The 25,163-nt window shown below is 43.9% G+C and overlaps 1 protein-coding gene across 1 annotated transcript in view; it reads left to right on the plus strand.

Annotated features, from left to right (window-relative positions):
- Positions 1-25,163, plus strand: part of NELL1 (neural EGFL like 1) — a 534,303-nt gene that overhangs the window by 375,594 nt on the left and 133,546 nt on the right. The window lies entirely within an intron of this gene.

Below are 25,163 nucleotides of genomic sequence, written 5' to 3' on the forward strand. Positions count from 1 at the left end.
GTATCCCAGTTTTGGTACACTTTTAATTTGTCCGATAAATATGCCAAGAGGTCACAGCATTATAACGTTTTCTTGACAGAATTAATCTGCATTTAGATGCAGCCATATAATTTCCCCCATAGATGCTGAAACAATTAATGTATGCCTGCATGCATGCACACATTGGCATGGTTGTCTTCGGTAGATATAACCTGCCTGATCTCCACCAAACGTTCTGTCCTTAGAAGGTAGCAGAATAAACAAAGTCTTCATTCTAATTTGTACAAACTCATTTATAAACTGCTAGCATCTAACACACGATTGGATCTGTTTATTGCTAGTGATCTAGCAATCGTGTGGCTTCTGTTACAGGAGCCCAGGTAACCACGTGCCTGAGGGGAAGCAAGCCATCACTGCACGCTTGTTCTCTCACTTCCCTTCCCTTCCTGCCACAGTCTCCTGTCCCTGCTAGAGCTATTTTTAAGAAGTAGGGAAGTGTGTGAGAAATTATAAAGTGATGGTGACCTAGAGTATCTCCCAGGAGACACTTAGCTATCTCCACTTACTTCTTTTCCACTCACCTTTCCCTGCTTTCTAATAATAACTCTGGTGTGGAGTAGAGGTTCTAGTGATTGACTGAAGTAACTGATAAAGGCAACAAGTGAGTTGCCACTGATTAGGTCAGTGTCATGTACCTATATATGCACGTGAGTTCCTCTGCGCGCATCAAGTAAAGGAAATAAAAAGGCTTGTCAGGCAACAGGTTTCATTCCAAGTATGCGGTAGGAAATATAGAGGTCCAAGTTCAATGTATGTAGCTGTTCACAGTTAACATTCATTTTGTGGTACAAAAATAAAATAGATGCTGTGCACCAGGGGTGGCCAAACCATGGCTTGTAAGCCACATGCTGCTCCTTGACATACAATGTGCAGCTCTCAGAAATATGTTGGCTGAGCTCCTTTTTGCATCATAATTAATATAAAAGATAAATAAGAAATTTTCAAGTTTTATAATTATTTACCAGGTGAGGTGTAAACTGAGAGTCCACGGGATTAAAACACAAGTTTAATGTTCACGGTGAATAAATATATTTAAAAATTTAAATGCGCCTTAATACTGCAGCTCTCAAACTTCTCTCTTGTGGATCTCAAACATCTGAAGTTTATAGTACGTGGCTCTTATGTTAAGCAAGTTTGGCCACCCCTGCTGTATGCTCTATGGGAGCAGAATAATAAAGCCTGTGATCAACAGTACTTATTTGAAGACCCAAGATTTAATAGTAATATAGGAATTTTAAATATAGTGATAGTTTTAGCCCCTACCTAGAATGCTGAGTATGGAAACAAACACATCTCAAGTGTGCAAAGTTCAAATTTCATGGACTGGACTAGGTGGCTGTATTTGTTCTAGTGCCACAGCCCCACCTAGGAACATATGAAATTGCTCTATCTTGAGTCAGTCCATTGATCCATCTAGATTTATTCTGACAGGCTTTCCACTGGGCTTTCAGATTGTGATTTCTCTCAGTCCTCACTGGAGATGCTGCAGAATAACCGGGGGGGGGGGGGCTTTTTCATGCTAAGCATGTGCTCTACAATTTAACTGGTTGACTACTTGCAGCTTGATTGGTAGCTTGGGGGGATGTAACATGCAAGGTAGGAAATACAGGTAGACAAAGTCTCTCTAGCTGTACTACAGCTGATTTAAGTCTCCAGACTGATCATTGCAGACTCACCCTTCTTTAAGAGCTTTAACCATGTCCATTAGACTGTTTTGTGAGGGTTTCAGTTTTATATTTGCTCCTGAACTTCCTTGACCACCATTCTGGAAATTTGTGTTATGAGAAGGAACTCTGCTGTTTAAGGGAGAAAAGGTTAAAAATCTAGTATGCATATCTAATCATGTTGATTTTTGACTACTATTACCTTTTTACTATTAACTATTTACTATTTTTACTATTTACTATTGCCTTTAGGGTATTGACTATCCTAACCCTTTTTCTATTGAATCTGACCTTTAAACTATAATTTTACTCAAAGGAACTCAAGGACAGAAATGTTGAAGTTAAATAAAATAACTCTTGGATCCCAGCCCTATATTTTTTTAATACACAACAATGGGCGCAGTCCAAACGTGTGTTGGAGCAGGCAAGCCAGGAGGCTTGCGCTGCATCCAACGCAGTTTCGTTGGCTGCAGCGGCTCAGCCAGAGGCAAGGGGAAGCTCTTCCCCTTACCCCTGGGTAAGCGCTGCTCACCCCAATGGGTCTCCTCTGACCTGCGCCACCTCTGGAGGTGACACAAGTCCGAGGAGAGCAGAGCGGCTTGAAGCCACTCCGTTCTCCCCGGGGATGGAGGATCTGGCATAACTGGGGTCGCCCATCGGTTGCCCTCCCCCCACCCAGAAACGACTTCCTCACATGCCCCCCATGCCTACTTTCGCCACTAGTGTTGGTGCGGGTGCACTGACACAAGTGGCGACGAGGAAGGCACCGCGGAGGTTTCTGCTGGGCTCCATGCATCGGCGCATCTAGATGCGCTGATGCAGCTTCCTCCCATGGAGGCGCAAACGTGCTTTATGGCACGTTTGCGACCCTCCCATGGCACTTATGCCGGCCTAAGTGCCGGTTAGGTTTGCGCCCAATGTTTCATCCCTTCTTAGGATTAAGGATTCAACTTCTTTTCCACAAGCTTGGGATCAGATATAAGTAATCATAACTAAGGTGGTGGACAACATGCTGTCTGCCCTGGTTTAATCCAAGGCATCTCCATGTAGGGCAAGTAAAGACCTCTGTCTGAACCTCTTGCATAGTCATAGCCAGTCAGTGCAGACAAAACTGCAACTTTGTGTAAGGTAGCTGAATGTTCGTACCTCTGTGAACACTATTGTGCCCCAGTTGTGACTTCAAATGAGACTGTGTTAAAAATGTAGTCCTTTTAATTTTATTCTACCTGGATGTCCTGCCTGTGGTTATTCTTGCTGGTATATTTGTATTCCACATTCTCCATTTTCCTGGGATTTGCCTCAATACGTTCTCTCTAAAGGAAGTTAGAACAGGATATGACAACTATCACCTAAAAACTCCCTGGCCAAGCAATGTGTTGAATTTGGGCCTGCTCAGTTTATCCACTTTGTCCTCCACTCCACACTGGCTTTTCTAAGGAAGGAGATTCTTCTATCCCTCTTAAATGATATATTTTCAGTATTACCAATAAAACCATATCTTACATTTTATTGGTATAGTGGTCAATTGGAAGAATATCATCTTTCTTAGTACCATGTTCCCTCATCATCCATGGTTGGTTGGACCAACCATGAATGGTGGGGGACAGTCTCTGGCACTTCTGGACACCACTTCTCGATTGCACCAGATGCTTAAAAAAGTATTGCCTTTTAAAACATTAAAAGGGTTAAATTAAAAGTGTTCCTTACCTTAGTGCCGCAAACCACCTTTAGATGTTGTTTCATTCTTCTCCATCTTCTCAGTTGCAACTGTTATCATCCAGGAAATCTGTTGAAAGGACAGGGCTTGTGTCATCTCCCAGGAGTGTTATCAGTACTGCTTCATAGAACAGTCAGCTAATTGGATTGTAGAGTAGAATACAGCCTCCCCTGTCCCATAAGACAGGGCATATTATATGTTTGAATGAGTTTGTTTTCTACAGCCTTAGATTTGAGGGCATGTTAAGGTCACTCCTGTCCCCAGTCTCCAGATGACAAGAGATAAACTGCTACAGATTCATCACCATGGTAGCCTTTGTTGCATGTGATCCTTAAGGTATCATTCTAGATAGGAAGCAACTTCAGTGCTTGAATTGATTTTTAAATGTTGTGGCTAACCAAACATTATATGGACAGTAACTGCTCCCCTGAGCATATTTTAGTTTCATATCCATCATGATGGGTTCATTCATTCATTCACTCATTTTTCTCTGTTGTATGTTATTTTTAAATGTTATTTTAGCTTGTTAAGTTAGCAGGTGTTAAACAGTTGATGTAACCAATTAACTAGTACAATTATCTGGGAAAACTTTCCCAAGCTGCTTAAATAGGAACTTTGAAAGCCATTGTGCATGACAGCTCCCTGTCTGGCTATTTAGTCATATACAGCCAAAACCAATCACAGAATTAGGCTCCTTGGATATCCTGGCAAATTCAGGTATGGATTTAGTCAAGTATAGTAGAATTGCTGTGAGATGCCATTAATACTTTACCCCTCCCTCCCACAACACAAACAATATGGGGATAATAATAAGAACATAAGAACATAAGAACAGCCCCACTGGATCAGGCCATAGGCCCATCTAGTCCAGCTTCCTGTATCTCACAGTGGCCCACCAAATGCCCCAGGGAGCACACTAGATAACAAGAGACCTCATCCTGGTGCCCTCCCTTGCATCTGGCATTCTGACATAACCCATTTCTAAAATCAGGAGGTTGCACATACACATCATGGCTTGTACCCCGTAATGGATTTTTCCTCCTTGTCCAATCCCCTTTTAAAGGCGTCCAGGCTAGACGCCATCACCATATCCTGTGGCAAGGAGTTCCACAGACCAACCACATGCTGAGTAAAGAAATATTTTCTTTTGTCTGTCCTAACCCGCCCAACACTGAATTTTAGTGGATGTCCCCTGGTTCTGGTATTAAGTGAGAGTGTAAAGAGCATCTCCCTATCCACTCTGTCCATCCCCTGCATAATTTTGTATGTCTCAATCATGTCCCCCCTCAGGCGTCTCTTTTCTAGGCTGAAGAAGCCGAAACGCCATAGCCTTTCCTCATAAGGAAGGTGCCCCAGCCCAGTAATCATCTTAGTCGCTCTCTTTTGCACCTTTTCGATTTCCACTATGTCTTTTTTGAGATGCGGCGACCAGAACTGGGCTACCTTGTGAATTATTGAGAATTATGTAAGTGAAGCTCATTGAACACTTGAGAAATGTACATGCACTCTGGTTCAGCCTATTCATGAAGCCTTCTGAAGCAGGCACTTTAGGCCACAGGGATAGGTGCAAGCTCTTCTCCTCCCTGGATTTAAAAAAGAAGAGGGGAACTTAGTGTCTCAGCCCACCACTTTCCTCTCCACACTTCCATTTTGCTTTCCTCTTCTGTTTCAGATTTAGGGGCAGGAAGAGAAAAAAACAATGGCAAAGTCTGGTGTACCACCAGATTTGGAAGACAGGCATTTAGCACAGTGCTGCAAGCACCGAGAGAGCTTGCGACAGCCTTGTAAATGCAACTACTGTTTCTAATTACGAATAGCTGCATTTGTGATGGTATGCGAAGAGGCTTATTCTGGACGTAGGTTAGTTTTGTGTGATCATCTGTGCTGGGTAGGGAGCTGCTGCACACAGCTCTGTATGCAGGGCCTCTGAGAAGAATTTTATCAGGGGGTACAAAGTTTCTTTTGGGCCCCTTTAAAAGGGGGAGGGGTGAAAAAGAGTAGGGGAGGGTGATGATGGTTGAGTAGAATGGGGCAGGGAGGGGTGAAACAGAGTGGGGGAGGGTGGAGACAGCTAGAAAAGTCTTTGGAGTCCAGGTCTACCCACTCATGTGGCATCAGCAGCTAGATACAATAATACAAAAAATCAAACACGCTCCTAAGGCTCTCTAAAATCTTTTAAATATAGAAAATCATGCAGAAAATGATCAGCATATTTAGGCTCACACTAGAATGGAAAGTGTCCTGTGCATACCAAAACTTGCTTCTGAAGCAGCTGTAGCCCTGCAGCTGTGTCCCTAAGCTCCTTTACACTCCTTCATAGTAAGCAGATCCACAAGCCACAAGCAGAGCTACTGTAGCAGTCATTTCCTCCCAGATTTGACTCTTTGTTAAGAATTGTCCTATATGCATTCCCTGGCCCAGCATATATGGCTTGGCAGTAGCTGCAGCAGCTGCAGACTCATACTCATACTCATACTCATAATAATAATAATAATAATAATAATAATAATAATAATAATAATAATAATAATAATAATAATAATACACAGTATTTATATACCGCCTTTCTTGGTCTTTATTCAAGACTTTATTCAAGGCGGTTTACACAGGCAGGCTTATTAAATCCACGCAGGGATTTTTACAAATTGAAAGAAGGTTCTCTCTTTCAAGAACCACTACATATTCAAGATGTTACACTCCGATCTGGTTTAACATTCTGGCCTCCATCCTCCCACGCTCCGAGCAGATGGAACAGCTCAGCTGCAGCTTGTCAGCTGCTTCAAGGTCGCACGGTGCCTGTGGCCTCGAACTGGCGACCTTGTGGATGTTAATCTTCAGGCAAATGGAGGCTCTACCCTCTAGACCAGACCTCCTGCCCTGGGGATACTACAATACTCATTGTAGTATCCCCAGCATCCCATGCAGGCAACAAGTCAGAGTAGATAGAAACATAGAGAGGGGGGTTTGCGACGGATGTGAGGACCGCATGGTGACTTGCCTGCCTGGTGCGAAGGTTGCGGACATCACTTCTCGTCTAGACAGGCTAGTAGACAGTGCTGGGGGAGAGGTAGCGGCTGTGGTGCATGTCAGCACCAACGACGTGGGCAAGTGTAGCTGGGAGGTCCTGGAGGCCAAATTTAGGCTTTTAGGCAGGAAGCTGAAAGCCAGGAACTCAAAGGTAGCGTTCTCTGAAGTGCTACCTGTTCCACGCGCAGGGCCAGCTAGGCAGGCGGAGATCAGGGGTCTCAATGCGTGGATGAGACGGTGGTGTAGGGAGGAGGGGTTTAGATTCGTTAGGCACTGGGGAACGTTTTGGGACAAGCGGGGCCTGTACAAGAGGGACGGGCTCCATTTGAACCAGAATGGAACCAGACTGCTGGCGCATAACATTAAAAAGGTGGCAGAGCAGCTTTTAAACTGATCCCTGGGGGAAGGCCGACAGGAGCCGAGGGGCATCCGGTTCGGGACTCCTCATCCCTATGGGATGAGGATGGGGAGGTTAGAGAACAACAAGACAAAGGCAGGGTAGGAGAAGAAATTGGGAAAGGTAGGGAGATGGGATTTGATAGACGGTTTGGCACAATGAGAGAATGTGGGGACAAAGGAGCGAATAAGCAGCCCATCCTGGGGCATTCCGTGTATAAATGCTTTTATGCGAATGCCCGAAGTCTACGAGCAAAGGTGGGAGAACTGGAATGTCTGGTGACAAGGGAAAATATTGACATAGTGGGCATAACGGAAACCTGGTGGAATGCGGAGAATCAGTGGGATACCGCAATCCCGGGCTATAAACTCTACAGGAGGGACAGGCAGGAGCGTGTTGGAGGTGGGGTGGCCCTTTATGTTAAGGAAGGGATAGAATCCAGCAAAGTGGAGATTGAAGGTGGGTCCGACTCCACCGTAGAATCTCTGTGGGTTAAATTACCAGGCTTGTGCAGCGATGTAATACTGGGGGTGTGCTATCGTCCTCCAGACCAGAAATCTGATGGGGACCTTGAAATGAGGAAACAGATCAGGGAGGTGACAAGGAAGGACAGGGTTGTAATCATGGGGGACTTCAATTATCCTCATATTGACTGGGTCAATTTGTGTTCTGGTCACGATAAGGAAACCGGATTTCTTGACGTGCTAAATGACTGTGGCTTAGATCAGCTAGTCACGGAGCCCACCAGAGGACAGGTGACTCTGGATTTAATTTTGTGTGGTACGCAGGACCTGGTTAGAGATGTAAATGTTACTGAGCCATTGGGGAACAGTGATCATGCTGCGATCCGTTTTGATGTGCACGTTGGGGGAAGAATACCAGGCAAATCTCTAACAAAAACCCTTGACTTCCGACGGGCGGACTTCCCTCAAATGAGGAGGCTGGTTAGAAGGAGGTTGAAAGGGAGGGTAAAAAGAGTCCAATCTCTCCAGAGTGCATGGAGGCTGCTTAAAACAACAGTATTAGAGGCCCAGCAGAGGTGTATACCGCAAAGAAAGAAGGGTTCCACTAAATCTGGGAGAGTGCCCGCATGGCTAACCAGCCAAGTTAGAGAGGCTGTGAAGGGCAAGGAAGCTTCCTTCCGTAAATGGAAGTCTTGCCCTAATGAGGAGAATAAAAAGGAACATAAACTGTGGCAAAAGAAATGTAAGAAGGTGATAGGGGAGGCCAAGCGAGACTATGAGGAACGCATGGCCGGCAACATTAAGGGGAATAATAAAAGCTTCTTCAAATATGTTAGAAGCAGGAAACCCGCCAGAGAAGCGGTTGGCCCTCTGGATGGTGAGGGAGGGAAAGGGGAGATAAAAGGAGACTTAGAGATGGCAGAGAAATTAAATGAGTTCTTTGCATCTGTCTTCACGGCAGAAGACCTCGGGCAGATACCGCTGCCCGAACGGCCCCTCCTGACCGAGGAGTTAAGTCAGAGGTTAAAAGAGAAGATGTTTCAGACCTCATTGATAAATTAAAGATCAATAAGTCACCGGGCCCTGATGGCATACACCCAAGGGTTATTAAGGAATTGAAGAATGAAGTTGCAGATCTCTTGACTAAGGTATGCAACTTGTCCCTCAAAACGGCCACGGTACCAGAAGATTGGAGGATAGCAAATGTCACGCCTATTTTTAAAAAGGGAAAGAGGGGGGACCCGGGAAACTATAGGCCGGTCAGCCTAACATCTATACCGGGTAAGATGGTGGAATGCCTCATCAAAGATGGGATCTCAAAACACATAGACGAACAGGCCTTGCTGAGGGAGAGTCAGCATGGCTTCTGTAAGGGTAAGTCTTGCCTCACGAACCTTATAGAATTCTTTGAAAAGGTCAACAGGCATGTGGATGCGGGAGAACCCGTGGACATTATGTATCTGGACTTTCAGAAGGCGTTTGACACGGTCCCTCACCAAAGGCTACTGAAAAAATTCCACAGTCAGGGAATTAGAGGACAGGTCCTCTCGTGGATTGAGAACTGGTTGGAGGCCAGGAAGCAGAGAGTGGGTGTCAATGGGCAATTTTCACAATGGAGAGAGGTGAAAAGCGGTGTGCCCCAAGGATCTGTCCTGGGACCGGTGCTTTTCAACCTCTTCATAAATGACCTGGAGACAGGGTTGAGCAGTGAAGTGGCTAAGTTTGCAGACGACACCAAACTTTTCCGAGTGGTGAAGACCAGAAGAGATTGTGAGGAGCTCCAGAAGGATCTCTCCAGACTGGCAGAATGGGCAGCAAAATGGCAGATGCGCTTCAATGTCAGTAAGTGTAAAGTCATGCACATTGGGGCAAAAAATCAAAACTTTAGATATAGGCTGATGGGTTCTGAGCTGTCTGTGACAGATCAGGAGAGAGATCTTGGGGTGGTGGTGGACAGGTCGATGAAAGTGTCGACCCAATGTGCGGCAGCAGTGAAGAAGGCCAATTCTATGCTTGGGATCATTAGGAAGGGTATTGAGAACAAAACGGTTAGTATTATAATGCCGTTGTACAAATCTATGGTAAGGCCACACCTGGAGTATTGTTTCCAGTTCTGGTCGCCGCATCTCAAAAAAGACATAGTGGAAATGGAAAAGGTGCAAAAGAGAGCGACTAAGATGATTACGGGGCTGGGGCACCTTCCTTTTGAGGAAAGGCTACGGCGTTTGGGCCTCTTCAGCCTAGAAAAGAGACGCTTGTGGGGGGACATGATTGAGACATACAAAATTATGCAGGGGATGGACAGAGTGGATAGGGAGATGCTCTTTACACTCTCACATAATACCAGAACCAGGGGACATCCACTAAAATTGAGTGTTGGGCGGGTTAGGACAGACAAAAGAAAATATTTCTTTACTCAGCGCGTGGTCGGTCTGTGGAATTCCTTGCCACAGGATGTGGTGCTGGCGTCTAGCCTAGACGCCTTTAAAAGGGGATTGGATGAGTTTCTGGAGGAAAAATCCATTATGGGGTACAAGCCATGATGTGTATGCGCAACCTCCTGATTTTAGGAATGGGTTAAGTCAGAATGCCAGATGTAGGGGAGAGCACCAGGATGAGGTCTCTTGTTATCTGGTGTGCTCCCTGGGGCATTTGGTGGGTCGCTGTGAGATACAGGAAGCTGGACTAGATGGGCCTATGGCCTGATCCAGTGGGGCTGTTCTTATGTTCTTATGTTCTTATGTTCTTAGATAGGAAAATGTAAGATTCAGGAAATTTCTGGGCCCCCTCCTTTGGCTCCTGGGCCCCCTTTTTTACCCTGGGCCCAGGTACAAATTATCCCCTTTGCCCCCCTCTCCTAGGCCTGTCTGTATGGCTGTCACCTTCCAGTGGTGGTGTGTGAATCAACCCCAAAATATTTTAGTCTCTGACTGATGATTTAGGGCCCAATCCTATGCAGTGCCTGCTGGCTCACCGCTGGTGCTGAATCAGCGCTGGCTGGTGCTGGGTTAATGCTGGTGGAGCACTGGTGCTCCGCTGCTCAGTGGTTGCGTGGATAGCTGGGCAGCATAGAGGTAGGTTAGGAAACTGCAATTAGTGCAGAATGCGACGGCCCGTGTGGTCACTGGAGCTAGGCGGTTTGACTCTGTCAGCCCGCTTCTCCGGGGGCCACATTGGCTGCCCATTCGTTTCCGGGCCCAATTCAAGGTGCTGGTTTTGACCTTTAAAGCCCTATACTGCTCTGGGCCAGGCTATCTTAGAGATCGCCTACTCCCGTACAATCCGGCTCGTCCTCTCAGGTCATCAGAGAAGGCCTTTCTACAAGTGCCGCCGCCTAAGGAGGTACGTGGGGCGGCGGCAAGAAATAGGGCCTTCTCAGTAGTGGCACCAATGTTGTGGAACTCCCTTCCCCTTGACTTGAAAATGGCTCCCTCTCTTGAGACTTTTTGGCGAGGCCTGAAGACCTTGTTGTTTAACCAAGCCTTCTGACTTCATGGCCTTTTTAACATCTTTTATACATCTTTTAGTTGCTTTTTACAGGCCTGATTCCTCTGCTGTTTTATGCTCTTTTATTCTGACTTTTATCTGACTACTGTTTTTATGGGTTCTGCTAATGTGTTTTTAATATGTTTTTATCTGTTTGTGAAATTATGTTTTAATCTCTTTTATATGTTGTTAGCTGCCCTGGGTCCCTTTGGGGAGAAGGGCGGGATATAAATAAAGTATTATTATTATTATTATTATTATTATTATTATTATTATTATTATTATTATTATTATTATTATTAGGTGGGAGCATGGGGGGAGGTGGGGGGAGGCATTCTGGGGCAGAGGTGGGGAGAGGGTGGGTAGGAGACATGCCAGGGGAGGGGGTGGGCCAGGAGGGAGGTGGGATGCTGGGCCAACGCCGAGGCTCTTAATTGTATGAGGATCCTTGGGTCATCGTAGAATTGAGTAGCCCCATTGAGGGGCTACTTGCCTTACCCAGGGGAAGGGGACAAAAGTCCCCTTCTCCCAAGAAGCTGCCGGAGCTGCCCTCTGAGCACATAGGATGCTGCAGCAGCCTTTTTTTGGCGCCACTGCAGCCCCATGGGCCGGGCACCTCAGGATTGGGTGGTCCGTCTCTGTTTCTGCTCAATCCCACAACAATTCTCTCTTTGATAACTCTGTGCATAGTTTTTTCAAAGGGAGCAAAAAAAATTGACATTTCTATTGTTTACCTCTCTGTAATTACGAACCTAATGACCTTTTGCAAAATTTTCCTCCTACAGACTTTCTCCCAATTTCACCTTGCCAAAAATGAGTTTTGTGTGTCAACCAGATTGAATAATAAATTAATCTTTAAATGAACACTGTCTCTAAATGATATCCCTGAAATGTCAGCTTTTGTACATTGAAAACAAATCTTATTTCCTTTGTGATAATTAATGTCTTTCTGAACACTAAAAGCTTTGGTGAATGTGAAATTTAAATGCAAGTAGATGCATGGGTAGTTTACATTTAAGGAAATGTTTGATTTTCAATTAAGGATCAGGGATGAGATGCCTGCAGGGGAACTTTCTGGTTACAGTTGCTGACTGGGTGATTATTAGCAATAGAAGATACTGAGAAGTTAATTATAGCTTCTAATCTGGAACTGCATATTATGATTAATTGTGTCTGGAAAGCTGGTATTTCACATTTTTCTTTTAATTAAAATGTTCCAAATTAAAGAGGTAGTATTTTGATAAATCTGCAGTATGAAAAAAAACGAAAGAAGAAAATGCATTTTGTGCCTTGTGCTAAGATAAAGACTTTATAAATGGGAAGCCTGAAAGTGTGGCAGAAAATGCATTTTAATTAAAGAATAGGTTGTTAAATGTGTTATGCCCATGGATGCACACTTTGTAGCTTTTCAATGGCTGCACTGAGCAATAGCTTTTGTGGCCTTTTTTACTGAACAAGGGGATGTGGTTTGGGCGCTTAGGAAAAAAAATAATTTGGTTTTATCTTGGAATTCTGAGCTTGCAGACAACACAGAAGATTGACTCGATACAAAGGAATATAAGGATTACCTTTATTAGCTGTGTAAAAGAGATAATTGTGGCAGAGTGCAGCTAGTCATGCCAGGGATTTGCTGACATTCCTTCTGAATAACTGTGAAAGCTGCTCGTTCATCCCTGGAAGTCACCCTAGAAGTGCGTAAATAAACTTATGTTCCACTCCTATTGTTCAGTTAGGATGGTGGAACACAAGCACTGCCATAAACGGCATGCTGCTGCCAAGTATGAGGGAGACACCAAGAGAAGCAGTCGGTGGATCCCCACATGCCAGTCACAGTGGACCCCTGGACTGCACCAGAAGAGATGAGGTGGAGGGGGTGGTTTGTAGGCCAGGAGGTGGATGTTTAGGGCAGGGAGGGTGGAAGCAGGGAGTGGACGGAAGGGGTGGATCCCCGTATACTCGGGGGCTCCCAATCTGGCCTGCGGGGAGTCCCCAGTCTCCAATGAGCCTCTGACCCTCTGGAGACTTGCTGGAGCCTGTGCTGGTCCATTTCAACTGCTCTCAGTGTGAGGACAACTGTTCGACCTCTCATCTGATCTGTGGGATGAGGGCTCCCTCCACTACTTGCTGTTTCACATCTGTGTTGCAGCAGTGGCAGTGAAGGAAGGGCTGGCCTTGCTTTGTGCAAGGCCTTTTATAGGCCTTGTGCTACTCCGAGACCTTCATTCATTCATATAAGTTCCATCTCTAATAAATTCATTTATGTAAATTTATTCAATTTTAATGTTAATTAATTAATTAATTCTTTTTTCCTGGCCCCTGACTAGTGTCAGAGAGATGGTGTGGCCTTCCTGCCAAAATGTTTGGTCACCCCTGATCTAGACCATGGTGTTGAATTGGTGGCCTTATATGATGAGTGTGTTGAGTCATGTAACTGTCATCATTAAGAATGGTTCCCCCTTTATGGCTACAATCCTAACCATACTTTTCTGAGAGTAAGCCCCATTGAACAAAATAGGACTTACTTTACATCTTCCAACAATGATGGGATGGAAGAAAGAATGAAGTTTCGGGTGGGAGAAAAACATGTAGAGCAAGGCAAATGCTGTTCTGAAAAGGAGATGACACACATAGTGATGGTGGAGAAAGTGTAGGTAGAAAAGAAATAAAGGATATTTCTTGACAACAAAGAATGAAAGGAAAGGGGAGAATAAAACAGTGAAGAAGCAATAATCATGGCCAGTTAAAGGTGTGCAATTATTGCCAACAGTCTAGGATTGAGAGGCTCCTTTTTAGGGAGCCTTAAGTGGGCATGGTGACATTTTCTGCAGTTTTCCACACCTATCAATGTTTGACATTAAAAAGGGATCATATTATTGACATATTATGGGATCCCAGTTTGGATAGAAAAGGTACAGAGATTTGGGTTCAAGTTTGGCCTCAGCTATGAGATGATTGTGTGGCCTCCACCATTTCAATCTAGGAAGGGACTGTAGCTAATAGTAGAGCATATGTACTAGGCAGGGCAGAGAAAATATTCTTTCTGTAACCCTGGAGAATCTGCCAATCAGCATCACCAGTCCTGAGCTAGACAGGTCAATGGTCTGACTCAGTATAAAGAATCCTCCTATGCTCCTAACTGCCCAACTATATAATAAGGATCTACTTCACAGATTTGTTGGGAAGACAAGCACAATAAAAAAGTGTTTACAAGACCTTTAAAGTAGGCTATAGAAAAAAGAGTAGCAGATTTTACAGCCTAGCACAGTGACAGTAATTAAAACATGCATGTTTTTGTACTAGTTGCCTAAACTCTGTGCTCCAAATTCAACATCAAATAGAATTGAGTCAAACAGAGGTGACAGGAGATGTTCTAGGGCTTTTTACCCAATTAAAAATTAACATGTCATTAGGTCAGAATGGCAGCTACTTGAGAGTTCTTAATGTGAAAATGCTGATCTTGTAATTCACCCATTCACACAATTTGGAACTAATCTTTGGGAGCTCTTTGCACTCTGTTTGGGTTTTTGATATCCAGAATAATTTGGTGTCATTTGCAAACTTGGCAACCTCATTGCTCACTCCTAACCCCAAATCATTTATGAATAAGAATCAGTGAAGCCTTTACAGATTCATGGATTCACTTAATTACTGCTTAATTCTTCCTGTAGTGAAAACTGTCCACTGATTTCTACCCACTATATCCCATTCTTTTACCAATTTGTTTGATTTCATAGAATGTTAGAATTGGAAGGAACTTTGGAAGTATAGTCAGTTCTCTTTATATGCGAATTTGCTATCTGTGAATTCATCTGTCTATGAAGGGGCAGAATTAACACTTACCTCTGTGAATCTTTTCTTATCCTCTAATATGTGCTGGTGCACTCAGGGGGACTTGGCACAACTACGAACTTGTGGGGGAGGGCAAGAGAAGTTGCAGGGAGATGAGAAGAAATTGTTATCACCACAAACTTTCATGCATATCCAGCATGGAGGAGGAAGCATCAGATGTTAATGAGCCTCTCTGTCACCCAGCCCATAGACTTCAAGTTAAGATTCAAGTTCATAATGTTCATAAAGTGTATAGTGAAGAGAGTCCCCTGGAACCTGACCCCATTTTTCCCATAGGCTCAATGATTCTGTATCCACTAATTTGGGATCCCCTAGGTTTTCCAGGAATCTAACTCTAGCAGATAACGAGAATTGACTGTAATCTACTCCATCCTGATGCTCAGTGCAGGCAAATGTATAGTATCCCCAACATGTGACTATCCAGCCTGTGCTTCAAATCCTTCCATGATACATACCTCAGAAGGCAGACTGTTCCAATGCTGGACAGCTCTTATAGTTAGGAAATTCTTTTTCATCTCTAACCTAAATCTACTTTCCTTTACTTTGAACCAATTGGTTCTAGTCTTGACATCAGGAGCCATGAAAGCAAATCCTCCTCTTCTTCTATGTGGCAACCCTTTAAATACGTGAAGTCAGCTATCTTATACATTCCCTTAGTCCGCTGTTCTCCCAGCTAAACATACCAAGCTCTTTTAACCTCATTGGACTCAGTTCCTCATAGGACTTGGTTTCCAGACACCTCACTGTCTTATTTGCCCTCTTCTAAATCTCCTGCAGCTCTTCAATGTCATCCTTAGAATGTGGTGCCCAAAATGAGATCTGACTAGTGCAGAAATCTGACTAGTACAGAATGGTGGAATTATTATTTCTCATAATAACAGGATTCTGTCTCTTTTATTGCAGTCCAGTATGGCTCTCTCTCTCTCTCTCTCTCTCTCTCTCTCTCTCTCTCTCTCTCTCATCCACATCACACTGCTGGTTCTTGTTCATCTAGTGGTCTACTGGGACACCTAGATTTGTTTTACACTTGTTTTACCTAGATTTGTTTTACACTTGCAACATTTGTTTATGTTGCTGCCAAGCCAGTTCTCCACCATCCAGTACTTGTGCCTCAGATTTTTTTTTTACTCTACCTGCAGGACTTTACATATGTTTCTGTTTAACTTCATCTTGTTGGCATGGGTCTAATGTCAGTATTGTTTTGAACCCTGATTCAGTCTTCCAACTCTCCCCCACTTTGTATCATCTGAGAATTTAATAAGCATCCCCTCTACCCTTCATCCAGGTTATTTATAAAAATATTGAACAGCATAGAGTACTGTGGCAATCCACTTGATACATATCTCCATGCTTGTGTAGAATCATTTATTAGGTCTTATTGGGAATGATTGTCCCAATAGTACCATCTAGCCCACATTTTACCTTTTCATTCACAAGTCACATGTTTTACTGAAATCAAGGTATGCTGTGTGCATGGCATTCCCATGGTGTGCTAGCCTAGTTGCTTTATCAAAGCAGCACACGAGATTAGTTTGGTGTAACTTGGATTATTCAATTTATTTATTTATTTGAAGCACTTTGATACTGCTTTTCTAAAAATTCAAAGCAGTGTACAACAAAGCATAAATACATCAAGATAAAAACATCAGAATAAAATATTAAAATAGAAACCATAAAAACAATTTTTAAAAATAACTATTGTTATTTTTAAAAATTATGGATCCTGTTATAGGATGCAGATAAAATAATGTATACTGACATCAAGCTGTCCATTCTGTAGTTTTCTGAATCTACCTTTTCCTCTTTTTTAAAGACAGAGATGACATTTGCTCATCCCCAGTCCTCTGGCACATCACCTGTTCTTCAGGAGTTTTCAATGATTACAGACAGCACCTCTGAGGTTACATGCTCAAGCTCCTTTACTACCCTGGGATGTAGTTCATCTGGTCCTGGAGACATAAATTCATTTAAAGTAACTCAGTGTTCCCTTACCATTTCTCTGCTTGATGTCCTCTCATCCTTATTCGTGTATCTACTGTTAGGTTGGGCCACATTCACCTTGTGGCAGAAGACAGATGCAAAATAAAAGGAAGAGCTCTTCTTTCTCACCATTATCGGTTACTACTTCCCCATCTTCTCCAAGCAACAAGCCTTCCACATAGTTGAGTATCCTCTTCTTTTTGACATAGCCAGAGAGAGAGAGAGAGAGAGAGAGAGAGAGAGAGAGAAGCTTTTCATTGGTTTTCACATTCCTTGCCAGCTTCAGTTCATTTGGTGCTTTCCTTTTCCAGATATCATCTCTGCAGATGTGGGATGTACTTGCGTATTCTTTCTGTGTTAACTGTGCCCCCTGCCACTTCTTGTACATGTTTGTCTTTCTTTTCAACTTTTCAGAATGCTCTTTGTGCAATCACACTGGTTTCCTTAGATGTCTTCCAGCTTTTCTTCTCTTACAATTTTGCCTTCAGTGACTTGCTTTTCAAAATATTGCATCCTCTTGAACTGTTTTCTGTCTTAACATGGGAAAATTTTCTAGCATTGGATAAGACTGAATTGTCCATTTAAACCACCTTTCCTGAAATCTGGGGTACACGTCTGACTACTTTATCTTTTCTTACCCTTGATATCAAGAATTCCAAGGTGATATGGGTGCCAGAATCCCTGCCATTTTGACATCATTAACTTGTTTTCCCTTATTGGTAAAGATTAAGTTCAGGATCACTGACCCCTTGTTTCTTCCTCTACCTCCTTAAAGATAAAGCTTGTCAGCAAGGCAGTCATGAATTTTGTGGACTTCCCATTCTTAATTGAGTTAGACTTCCAATAAATGTAAGGATAGTTGAAGCTCTTCTGCAATGATCTTCTGCGCCTATAAGTTTTTGAGCAAATTCCTTATAGATGGCAGTTGCATATGGACAAATTTGAAACTATTTGGAGGCCTTTCCTTGCCAAAGTACTTAAAATGTGTGTAGCATGTAGATACTTTTATTTAATATTTTCGATTGTTGATATATCCTTTTTTTTGTAACTGGTAAATTTAGAATGATCACATTTATGTATTTCTTTCCTTTTGTACAAAACAAAATAAATTTTTTAAAAAAAGATAAGTCTGTAAATTCTGCTTGATCAGTTGGGCTATGGTAGATTTCCACAATGGTGTCACTCTTATTCCTCTCTCCTTTTATTCTTACCCAAATGCTTTCAGCCTGCTCAGTTTTTTTGGAGTTACGTGCTGCTATATACATTCTTTACATATAATGCAACTCCCCCTCACTTCCTATTTGGTCTATTTATTTTGAACAAGTAATACCCTTCAAATCCTATATTTCCCTTATCCGTTCAAGGATGGGTAGGATGGGTCTCATCCTGTCAAGTTCCCACAATCCTCATCATATTTTATATGACAGATTATATTTGCTCTCCCATATTAGGAGCTTAAATTTGTTGTGTGTTTCCCATACTCTGTGTATTATATAAACATCAGAGACCGCAGGTATTGTGTGTTACTAGCTACCCTAATGTGGGCTCTTTTGAGCCTCTGGTCACTCCTTCTGCAAGTCTGCTCCATCCTTTGTCTCTTGCATATTTGTCTTCAGTACCTTTCTCTATATTTAATTCTGGGTTTTTGTCTTCCTCCCCTTTGTATTTATTTTAAAGCCCTCTCGGTGAGGTTTGCATGCAAGGCTTTTGCCATTCTTCCCAGTCTTTGTGAGATTCAGCCCATCTTATCTTCTGCCAGGAGCGATTCATAACACAGGCCATGGTCCAAAAAACCAAACCACTCCTGATGATTACATATTTGTAGCCAGGTGTTCACCACAGGAGTCTGTGTTTTCTTGTGCTTTCAGTGTCTGCAGAGAGGATCTTCCCATCCCAGAGCCTTGTCATCTCTTGAGACTCTTTTGTGGCTACTTCTGGAAATGTTATTTGTTCCTGCATGGAACAGCAGGAAGGGGTTGTAGATTTAATGCCCCTTGGCAACCTCTCTGTCACATCCTGGATAGGCACATATATTTCTTTCACTGTGCCAGTGTCTTGATCTCTAATGTTGCATTGTGCTGTACCTAACACTGTAGTGAAGCAATCCAGGTTCAAAATCTGCTAGTGAAAGAGAAAATATTCTTTGTCAGCTAGCCAGAATTATGTATAATGTCTTCATGATTCATGTGGCACCACTTCAGTCTTGATTTGTAATATTCTTCATTTTCATACCTGACATACTGTTCATAAATAGTGTAAATTGGATATAGCATACTCAAAACAAGTTGTCATATAGACAAGTAACCGGTAGTCTTCTATGAAGAGTTAAGAAGGATTTAAATATATGGGAAAAACAGGTTAGGTGAATTGAATGCATGGTTTATCTAGCCAAGACCAGACATGATTGTGAGGAGCTCCAGAAGGATCTCTCCAAACTGGCAGAATGGACGGCAAAATGGCAGATGTGTTTCAATGTAAGTAAGTGTAAAGTCATGCACATTGGGGCAAAAAATCAAAATTTCACGTATAGGTTAATGGGTTCTGAGCTGTCTGTGACAGATCAGGATAGAGATCTTGGGGTGGTGGTGGACAGGTCGATGAAAGTGTCGACCCAATGTGCGGTGGCAGTAAAGAAGGCCAATTCTATGCTTGGGATCATGAGAAAAGGTATTGAGAACAAAACGGCTAATATTATACTGCCGTTGTACAAATTGATGGTAAGGCCACACCTGGAGTATTGTGTCCAGTTCTGGTCTCCACATCTCAAAAAAGATATAGTGAAAATGGAAAAGGTGCAAAAGAGAGCGACTAAGATGATTACTGGGCTGGGGCACCTTCCTTATGAGGAAAGGCTACGGCGTTTGGGCCTCTTCAGCCTAGAAAAGAGACGCCTGAGAGGGGACATGATTGAGACATACAAAATTATGCATGGGAAGGATAAAGTGGATAGAGAGATGCTCTTTACACTCTCACATAACACCAGAACCAGGGGGACATCTACTAAAATTGAGTGTTGGGCGGGTTAGGACAGACAAGAGAAAATATTTCTTTACTCAGCGTGTGGTTGTTCTGTGGAACTCATTGCCGCAGGATGTGGTGACGGCATCTGGCCTGGATGCCTTTAAAAGGGGATTGGACAAGTTTCTGGAGGGAAAATCCATTATGGGGTACAAGCCATGATGTGTATGCGCAACCTCCTGATTTTAGAAATGGGCTATGTCAGAATGCCAGTGCAAGGGAGGGCACCAGAATGCAGGTCTCTTGTTATCTGGTGTGCTCCCTGGGGCATTTCGTGGGCCACTGTGAGATACAGGAAGCTGGACTAGATGGGCCTATGGCCTGATCCAGTGGGTCTGTTCTTATGTTCTTATGACTGGCAGAAATATTTCCCTTTCAGCCCAGTTGTTCAGTTTATTGAGCAGAAGTCTTCTTCAGCTCTTCTGCTTGGGAATGTTTAATTGTGAAAAGCGGGAATAAAACTTGGAACATGTGTACTCTACCACTGACCTGCCCTCCCACAGATACAGTTCCTTTATTTTTTGTCTATCACTGTGACAAACTGAGTGTAGCAGTATCAGTTTTGAAGACAATGCATGTATGGCCATTTTTACAGTATAGAGCAGCGGTTCCCAAAGTCCCTCATGAGAAGAGGGAACCACTTGAGTCTTTGTGGGGGTGGGGCAGCAGCAGCGACACGATTCCCGGGATTGCTAGGCTGCCAGGATAGAAGGTGTTTTTTTTTCCCTTACCAGCACGTAGTGTCAGCCTCCTGGGGGTATGGAGAGACCCGCAGAGCCCTCCACACAGCTCCCCAAGCTTCTGATTCACTAAAAATCGCAATCAGAAACCTCTTCTGGTTTTTTAATTGCAAACCGGAAGTGGTTTCCTATTGTGATTTTTAGTGAATCAGAGGCTTGAGGAGTCCTGTGGATGGCTCTGTGGGGCTTCCCACACCCACAAGAGGGTGACTCTATGCACTGGTAAGAAAAAAAAAAACCTGTCAGGCCCCTGGTCCAGGGCGCCGCTCGACATTGCTGGGCTGGCGTAGGGTTCTGCGGATGTGGCTCACCTGTAACCCTCAATAGGTCTGGAGTCTGTAAGGGAAGCTCAGAAAGTCCTCAGACTATTCCAAAGGGGGGGGGGTTGAATGTACCCTGATCCCCTGCCTTGGTCCTGAGGCAAGCCAGTGGCTCCCAGGCAGGCAGCCTTCCCTTGCATGGCCTGCCTCACCTGTCCTCAGACTCTCTGTCATCACTGGCCTGTCCCAGCTTTGTGGAGCTTATCAGCTCCAACCAACTCCTCCCCCTTCCTGCCACATATCCTTAAAGGGACGCCGGTCTCCTCTTCCCCTGCACATTCCCTGGTGTCTAATGGCCTGTCAGGTCGGGGGTGCTTCCACCTCTTGGGCTTGCCTGCCCTTGGTTGGAGAGGATGCCCGCCCCGCTGTCATGGCACATGGCAACCTCACCCAGAGGGCAGGGCCCACCGCAGGCATCTCCAGCTGGCAAGGTCATTATCAAGGCTTCCTGGCATCCTGGTGGCTGGCAGGGAGTGTGAGCAGTGGCTGCTCCTCCCACTGCCCGCCCTGCTTGAAAGGGGACCTTGGTCAACTGCGCCTCACCTGACCTCCCTCCTGGGACTGCAGTTGAAGGTCCTGCCTCAGCGAGTGCCCGCTGCCTCCCGGTGGCCCTCCAGGGGTGGCAGAAGTATCGTAGGTCTGTCCGTGCTCTTGGAGAACGGCTTGGGGTTGGGCGTTGCCCCCCATCCCCCGCAGGTAAGGTAGGGTCTCTCAGGCAGGCTGGCCCCTGACAAAACCCTTCTGTCCCTGAAGTGGCACAATCCTGGGGATTGTATTGCTACCTTCTCCACACCTTAAAGGGGCATAGGCCAGTGCTTCCCAGGCTGGTGGGTCACAACCCTCGAGTTTGGGAACTGCTAGTATAGAGCAAGTCAAATTATTCTGTGAATAAAGTGTGCCCCCTTTTCTTTAGAATTATGAGCAACAGGTTTTAGTAATGCTATCCACATATTTTAGATCAGCAATGGATTTTATGAGCATGTAAAATTAGCCTGCAGTGTTTTCTTTGAGTATGTTTGCTGCAGAAGGATACGTGTCCTGCAGTCGTATCATTTTTTTTTCTTGAAATCAAGGTACATTATGCCAACGTTGCACATTTGTTTGGAATGTCTTCCACACACAGTATGTACTTTACGTTTTTGCTAGATACAGCCTGAATGCTTTTCAATGCTACAGTATCCTGTCAAGAAGGAATTTGGGTAAAATTGATAACTGTACATAGGGCTTGAGCAGGCACCTAAATGCCAACGGAATTTGGCATTTGGCAAAGTTTAAAACTTAGAATGTGATATTACTGCTGTTTAGCATGCCAGTAATAAAATATTGTGAAGGTCTGAATACAGCCATTTCAGTGAAACACCTGAAATATGCCAACTACTGAAGTAATGGCATGGAGTAAAGTTCTCATATCTCGACTGAGAAAGGTGTGAAGAGAGAGGAGAAGAAATAAACTTGATAAAGAGTTCCAGGCACTACTGTAAGGAAAGAGTTGCCCTGGGTACAGGATTCATGTCTTATCACATTACCATCAATTTTTCCCTTTGTGACTAGCATAGAAAACTTGAAAGAGCTTTAAACATAGAGACATCTATGTGCTATATATTGTTTTCTTTTTCTCTGCTAAAGGCATGGCAGAAGCAAATGGGTTGCCAGTTTTAAGGTCTGAATTGACATTATAACTTTACTGATTATAAAACCCAAAATGGAAGGACCTAGGATGTTGTAAACTGGTAGAATAAACTGTCCTGTTAATTGGGCAAAGAGGCACATTTTAAAGTGGCATCCTCTTATATTCAGTGGGGTGGGGAGAAAGCCCGCCTGGCATCTTTTACTGTGGCTATTGCTGGTGTCTCTTTTACACCTTTGTTTAGAATGCTAGCACTCTGGGGATAGGGAATCATTTATTTATTTATGTTGCTGCAGTTCAGCAACCATTGAAAACACAGAGCTGAAAGTACAGAGCTACTGGGCAGGATGGGCTCCCAGTGGGAGAAAGGCATAGTGCTTTGCCCTAATACAGCGGTCTCTAAACTTTTCGGCCAAAGGGCACAGTATCAGCCAAAGGGCACAGATCAAATATCTGGCATGGTGTTGAGGGCCGGGGAAAAAAATTAAATATAAAATTTAAATAAATACATTAGAGATGGAACATAGATGAATGAATGAATGAATGAATGAATGGGCTCAAATGTCCAGGATTTTTCCAAGCACCAACACAGTCCAAGATATAAAGCACACACTTAAATGGGCACCCATTCCCCCATCCCACAAGCACAACTCAGGTTATGTTTGATCAACTGGACCAGATGCTCTCAGGGAATCAGAGAGCCGTGGGCCGTGGGCCGAATAGAGGCACTCTGCGGGCCGCATCTGGCCTCCGGGCCGGGGTTTGAAGACCCCTGCCCTTTATAGATAGGATGCTGGAAAGGGGGAAGGGCTGTGTGGTTGGAGAAGGATCCAAGCCTCCGTTCTGCATTGGCTTCCCAACTGGAATGCTTGAATTCTGAGCTATGCAAAATAGCTGCACAAGTGTGCTGTGTAATAGGACCGTTGATTGCAGCTTAGGTGATGATGTCACTTCCAGGTTAATGATATCACTTCTGGTGGGTCCTGACAGATTTTCGTTCTAAAAAGTGAGTCTGCAGTGAGGTATTATCATCCTCTGTGTAAAGAATTAGAAAATATAGTTAGAAAGAAAATGTGTTGGAGGGGGGTGTTCCTAACTCTCATGAGTTTATATTGCATATTAGGTATTGAAATTCTGCATTAGACACTGTAGAACTACTGAATCTCAAGCACACAAAGATTTGGAAACATCTTGGACAGGATGCAGTAGACCCAAATGCATATCAGGCTCACCTGCCACATGAGCCTCCAACCCTGTAAAGTTTTGTGCGTATTTTACATTAGATACGTAGTGTACAATGGAAAGAGAAGTGAGGAAGTTGTTTTTTTTCAATCTAGGGATGATCATAAGTCATTGCTCTGTAGTATGAAGCAAAATCTTATGATAGTGACAAGGAGAAAAAAATCTGACTTTGTGTCTAAATGGGGCTATTTTGATGAGTTTAAAATGAGGCAAGATTTCATAGTACTGAGAAAAGAGCTTGTTTTTCATCAGGAAGATATAACAGGCAAACTGCATTCAGTAGTGTTATACACTTTAGTATATTATTAGATAGATTAAATGCTACTGAACCCGAAAGGTGTGATGAATGGAAATGGGAAGTGAGGTAGGTTTATTGTAAATATTGAAAATGAAGAAATACTGTTCTTAAAAATGTAACAAGTGGGTTGGATAGATTAGTAGGCTGAGACAAGTAGGCTGAGTAGATTAGTCTAATTTAGGATGAAATCCTATACACACTTACCTGGGAGTAAGCCCCATTAATTGCAATAGGTCTTACTTCTGAGTAAATTAGTATAGGATTGCACTGTTTTATATGGCAAGCAGTTTTATATGGGGCAAGCACTATAAGCATGGCTTAATGTGCTCTGATAAGAACAGACACACACCCCTAATTCTGGTATAAGAAAGTCCAAATGTTGTATTCTTAACAATGCTTGCAACAGTCCAAAAAGGACTGTGTGTGTATGTCAGCAGGGCTGCCAGGTGCAGCAGCGCAAAAATGGTGACTGCTGTATCCTGCAGCCCTGCGGAGGCCACCAGAAGTCTCTTCAGGGGAAAGGGACATTTATCCCTTTCCCCCAAGTAAGGGTGCGGGCCTCACAGTGGGGCTACTCAAGGCTGCTTTACTTTGCAGCCCGACATGGGGGATATGATCTGGTAAAGCAGAGCTCTGCCGCTCCCATCCCGCTGCAGGGCTGCTTCCTTCCCCTCCCTCCACCCTGAAAACCCACACTGCCATCTTGCAGAGGTACAAATTACCTCTGGGCACTCCTGCAGCATCTCCGTTCAGCACTGAGGCCCAGCACCAATGGCCTCTCCTCCACTGGTGCTGCAGACATGCCTTATGGCATTGGAGATAGTGCCAGTGCTCAGCTATATAAGATTGGAACCTGTGTTTCCTTATCACAGTTTCTTATATATTTCATTCTCGTTGTTTCATTCTCATGCTGAGCTTTCCTTGGTATCCGGGGTCCTGCCAGAATTGGGAGGGGAGCATCCTGAGTGGTTTTGTGCATACTACAAAGAACAACTATCCCATTGCTTCTTACAAGCAACTTTATAGAACATTTATTATCACTCTCATGCCTATACAGAATATAACCATTAATGTGTTATCTGTGTTTGAAGATGCCCAGCTGTCTATGGCCTAGGGCACAAGCCTAACCAGGTCTACTCAGAAGTAAGTCCTATTTCGTTCAATGGAGCTTACTCTCAGGAAAGTGTGGTTAGCATTGCAGCCCTAGTTTATGTGTACAGCAGAGTAAAGTAGTAGCTGTACCACTTCAGACTGTAGGTGTTGGATCACCTTTCTATATGCTGCCCTACAGAAGC

The sequence above is a fragment of the Tiliqua scincoides genome, chromosome 1 (genome assembly GCF_035046505.1).
Source record: "Tiliqua scincoides isolate rTilSci1 chromosome 1, rTilSci1.hap2, whole genome shotgun sequence".
Lineage (NCBI taxonomy): Eukaryota > Metazoa > Chordata > Lepidosauria > Squamata > Scincidae > Tiliqua > Tiliqua scincoides.